Genomic DNA, 5,858 nt, shown 5'->3' on the forward strand with positions numbered 1-5,858 from the left:
GGAGAGGAGAGGAGAGGAGAGGAGAGGAGAGGAGAGGAGAGGAGAGGAGAGGAGAGGAGAGGAGAGGAGAGGAGAGGAGAGGAGAGGAGAGGAGAACAAGAATGTGATTATCTCACCACCCTATGCCTCACAACAAGACTTGATTGATGTACAGTCTTGGTCAAAGTGGTGGTTGAGTGATGAGGGAAGTCCCGAAGAAGTGGTGGGGAGGAATTGGTGGAACACAGCATCTTTTGGGTCTATATTCACCCTGGTTCGGGTAAATATAAATCAGGTGCCTCCTCAGGAGCAGGGAGCTTCATGTAACACTGTAGATCACGGGACTCTTCGGGAGTCCTTGGCACCTTCTAAGAAAGCACAGCTGCCCATCCTAGCAGTGCAGTTGAGTCACTTGTGCCCCGCTATGTCCCAGCAGCAGAGATGAACCCGCTCAGGTCACACTGAGTTCCCAGCATTTCCTAGGGCGAGGAGGGCCAGCCCCACAGCCCAGTGGTTTGTGCAAGGAAGCACAGCTTAGCATGACAAGAGGCACAATCCTGTCCACAGGATCCAGCTCTTATCTCACTCACAGCTCATCATTCACCTTGTGTCTTTTCAGATCAGAGGTTTAGCCATTACACAACTTAAAGTTCACTTATTCCATCTCAACCAAGCACCCTGGCACCTCCACAAATTAGGAATGTTTTGAGTCATTGTCTCTGAATAGTTCAGTCTTTCAATAGTCCTCATTGCTCTCTACATCTTCTAGAGGAGGAAAGCAGAGGGAAATATGCTAAGCTTTTCTCCCTGGTACCCACTGAGAGGATAGAATGGATAGGAATGGCTCAGAGCTCCTCCAGGGAAGGTTCGGCCCGGGCATTTGGCAGCATTTCCTTACCATTAGGGTGGTCTCTGTGACAGGCAGCATTTAGCAGTGATCTGTTACATCCCCTGGCTGCTTGGATAGAAGCAATATTTTTTGCTGGTCTATCTAAGTTTCCAGCAAAATCAATCCTGCCCATGCACTGAAAATGTACAGAAGGGTAATGATTAACTACCATTAGTGATTGATGAGGAATTTCTTTCTTTTTTCCACATCTAGATGTCAGGTGAAATCTAGCACTGCAGGCTAGATACCCTCCCAGTCTTCTGTGTAGTTATGTCCCAGGCTCATATCTCTTTGACTACAGGTTATACATTCATCATTGGGGATTGTGGTTTTTACATGACTAACAAAAACCAACTGGTTGTTTCCATCCAAGTCTTCAGCTAAGAACATTATTGCTACTCATCCCCCTTGTACTTGCATTTTATCTGGTTTTTATTACTCAAAATGCTGACTCCTGCTTTGTTCATTCGTAGAAATAGCTGTAAAGTCAACCCAAGGTCAGCTAATAACCTGTCTTTTCACTTGATCCTGAGCTTTTCATCTCTTTCTGGTTTGCCAATGCTTTCACTCATCTTACAGTTTTAAAATTAATTTCCAGCTACTGTAGTTAATAGAATAATTTCCATTGAGAATGGAATCAAACACTTAATTAAATTCCAGATAAACCAGGTGTACCCCATTTATTAGGTTTCTCCTTAGACAGACTAAGTAAACTTTTGCCATGCTATTGTTACCTGTAAGTGATTTGGAGTACTTGGAGGATTGCTTTTCAACCTAGTGAAGAAGTTTTCTCAAAGGAGGTAAAGAAATCCCACAGAGATTTTTTGCTGGATTAGCAATTACAAAACACAGCACATCTCAGGCAACTGCAGTGAATAACTTTTTTTTTAATAGACTTTTTTTTACTGTATGGTTAAACTTTCTTTTCTAACTTGTTTAGAATTTTTTTTTCTTTTACATCTAGGGATTAAATTTGATTTATGAAATCCTGCTAAAGTTTCATAAATCTCTCCCCTTTCAGTTAATATTATTGTGAAAAAGACTTGAATATAGTTTGCAGCTCTAGATTTTTTTTATAAGCAACATGTAAAAAATTACCATATTCACCTGTGAAATCTCAGTAAAATGCCAGCAGGCTTTTGAAGGCATGGAGTTTAATCATCCAAGACAGCTATTTTTTCATTCAATTCCTTCCCTTAGGCCTCTAAAATTACTTTCTGAAATGGCCTTTTTCTTATTGTGCATTAGTAACTGTAACAAATAGAGCAATGAATGTTACCTAACATTGCAGCTATGGAGAGCTCACAATTCACTGGAGATACATCTAAACACCCCTGAATATATTTTTACCTTATGTAACATACTCCCAAATGTTTTCCTCCTTGTTATTTGATCCCTAATTTAGGAACTTAAAAGTTTCCAATATACAAGCAACTTTTATCTTTGTATTTCAGGATGTTGTTAAATGTTAAGGAAACAAGACTGAGCCTATTCAGCCCTGAAAGTGTTTCCATTTCAATATCCCGATTTTCTTGACTGAATGCCTGAGAACATGACTGTACACATACTCTTGTTTCTGGATGCTGATGACCTTCAACAGCTGTCAAAACTGTGCAAGAACTTCCAGTAGGTAATGCCATATATTGGTGCCCATATTCAAGTTTATTGGTAAGAAACACGGTGAGGTGGAACTTCCCTTCAGTTTCATCCAGCAGAACCATCTGCGTTTCTGCACAGCCAGATGTAGGGAGCAGCACAACACACACATACCTGGGCACAGATCAGTAGTAACAGGCCATGTCCTCCATGCTGTGGACAATCTAAAGCCAAAGCCCCTGTCTGGCCAGCTGGAGCTTCCAGAATTACTTTTGTATCTGTTCACTAGAGTTGGCAACTGAGATCCTGGCAGAAGAAAAAAACCTAAAACACCAATACCCTAAAAGACCCAGCCCCCACCCACCCCCTCTCAGCTTCTATGCAAAATCTTCATATTTAATTCTAGACTATATCAACATTTTTAAAGAGAAGAGGGGAAAGAATCACCTTTTTCTGCTTGTTTTGTATCTCCTGCCTTCTGCATATGCTGGGAGACATTTATGGATCTTGCATGGACCATGAGTCTCTGTGCCATTTTTGCTAATCTTTACCCTTTTGGAGTGTGTTGGAGATTTTTTTTTAATAATCCAGGCTGCTAGTTGGAATTGAGCAAAGAACACTGCAGTCCAATGTCTTGTGTGTTTGTGTCAATTTAAATCAAAATACTGTAATATTTATGTGACAGTACTGAGCCTCTGATAGTATTTATGTAATTGTAGATGGGATATGCAAATGGGGCATATTCAGGAGATCAGGTAATGCCTAATGAAATGTAAATCACAAAATATATCTGGAAAATATTTTTTTTTAGTTATGTAACAATGAAGAAGTTTGGGAGAGGGTTTAACTGCTAAGAGGGAAACCAGCACTTGGTAAGATGACATTTTGAGTCTTCAAGAACTTCAATGAAAAGCTCAAGTGGAGGCACAGAAGACAGAGTGAATACCTCTAGTCACTTAGAAATTATCAGATAAGATTCTGGTTTCCCATTTGTTTCAGATATTTTTTCTTCCTAATGAAACAGTTATACATAAGTAACTTGAGAATTTTAAGTCTCTTCTCTCATCATATAATACTCAAACAGCACCACCAACTCACAAATAATTTTCCACAGACTTTCAACATTCCATCAGGTTTGGGGAGGAAAGTACTACTCCATTTTCCTTTTTAGGCATATTTTATTCTGATGTTGAGTATTATTTTGTGCCCAATGAGTGGGTTTTGTCATGTTCATATTTCAGGCCTTTGTTTGGGCTGTTCAGTTGTAATACTGCAAATAAATGCCAGCAGAGAAACTGCCTTCAGCATGAAGAGCAGTGTTGGCTTAATCATGGATGGACCTCCAAATACTCTCCAAAAACAACTCTCAGCCATTTGGTTTTAAATTAAAAGAAGCAACAGAATGTATTTATAAACTGAATGCAAAGTTGTCAGTACAATGTTTGGAGTTGAATAAGCTTCTCTTTAAAGCTGCAACAAGCACAAATACTGGGATTTTTACTGAATACATTCTACATCAGTTTCCAGTAACACAATAGATCACAATAGAATGAAGCCATTTGACAGACAGAGTGATTTCCATCTTCTTAAATGTCAATGACCTTGGAATTCAATGGGAAACCAGGCAACAGATATTTGGTGAAGCTCTCTATATGTAGAACATTCTATTTTAAAAGCGAGAAAACAGATGGCACTGAAGTCAGCTGTGATGTAACCAGACACAATTCCCATTCTGTGGGGATGCTGTCTCTACTTTCAGCTAAGCTGAATTTGCAAAACAAAGTTACTATTGTGGCAATGAAGCTCTCACGCCACGATGAGTTTGCACAAAGGCAGGCAGCAAGCCTGCATTTATTTGATGTCATCGGGAGAAGCATAAAAGAACAAGTGAGCACAGAGCAGGTGGCAGCTCCTCCAGCAAAGGAAGCAACCTCAGGCCCTGCTGCATTCCTGTGCAGGAGACATTGGAGAAGGGACTTTGAAATGTATTTTGCTGCTTTAGCCATTTTACTTTGCAGCATTCCTACTAGGTACATGGTCAATTCCAGTGGGCAGTCCTCCCTGCAGATATGGCTGCACAAGCTCCTGTCCCAAACCTGATTCCTGTTTCCACAGGCACAGGCTGTCCTGCTGGCACTGCCCAAGATGACCATGAGTGCAGAGAGGGGAAGCTCAGTGATGGTGTTTTCTCTGTTTTAGGAGGGGTCACACTGTAGCAAAGAGCCTGCAGGCAGCACTCCCATGCACCCTGCGCTCCCAGTGCTCCTGGGGCTGCCGTGCTGCTCCTGTCTTTCCTGAGCTACTTGTGGCGGGTGTAGTTGGCCATAGCAATGCTCAGGTCCTGCTGATGGTGGCCAGTGCTTCCTACTGCCCTTCTCAGATGTGGAAGAATAGATGCCAGTACCTGCTGCATGGGAGAGGTTGTTCCAAGGGTTCCTAGAGTGGCACTGCCAGGCCATCAGGCAGCTTGGGATGCAGCTCAGGCTGCAGCTGTGTGTGGATGTTGACTACTGCACTCTCCACATCCAAATCTGGATGTCCTGAATATTCCTACCATGTAAATACCTAAGTCAAAGGACAGGTTCTCTGTCTCTGCCCCTTTGGGCAGGAGCCTGCATTCACAAGAACACAAAAATTTGTCAAAAAGCTGCAGGAATTTCTGTCTTGACCTGAATCTCCAGCTTAGTCTGATGGACACAAGTGTTTAAGCACTGACAGTTTTTACTGAGATGAGGTTTGAACAAGAAGACCCAAATGGAAAAATACTGCAAAATTCCTGTGTTTAGTTAGTTCTCTATAATACTATCAAGAGGAGCTCATAACCAAGGAACTTGGGTGCAAGTGGAGAAGAAGCCCAAAAGCCAAAAGATATCACACTCGAGTTGTGAGCATGTGCAAAATCACAGCTCCTGTGTCCTGCCAGTCCCTCTTACAGGTCAAACACACCCCCTGCTCCAGTCACCACAGGGCATCCAAAAAGGTGGGAGATGCTTTTGAGCAGACCCTCATCTGGTGAAGATCCCAGCTCTGCCCAGCTCTACTGCAGAATTTCCCTGACGAGTTTCCTTGGATCAAACTGGGATTTTTCACTGAGGGAAAAGCCTGCCATTCCAGTGCTCAGCCAGGACACCATGACAAAATCCTTTCTCCTTTGTCAGGATAAACTTGGCAAACGAGATAAACTTTAGATGGAGCTAAACCCAGATGATTCTCTAGCAGCAGTTTTACTTAATCTTGAAGTAATTTTAGTTGGCAGCTGACTTATGTAGCCTGATACTAAAATTCTTTTCAACTGTATTTTTATCTGCTTCTGAAGCATGCAAAGCAGTATAATAACATATTATTTTTTTCTGGAGTAATAGATGAAAAAATGGCACAGTATCACATCTCAAAA

The sequence above is a fragment of the Haemorhous mexicanus genome, chromosome 2 (assembly GCF_027477595.1).
Source record: "Haemorhous mexicanus isolate bHaeMex1 chromosome 2, bHaeMex1.pri, whole genome shotgun sequence".
In the NCBI taxonomy this organism is placed as follows: Eukaryota; Metazoa; Chordata; class Aves; order Passeriformes; family Fringillidae; genus Haemorhous; species Haemorhous mexicanus.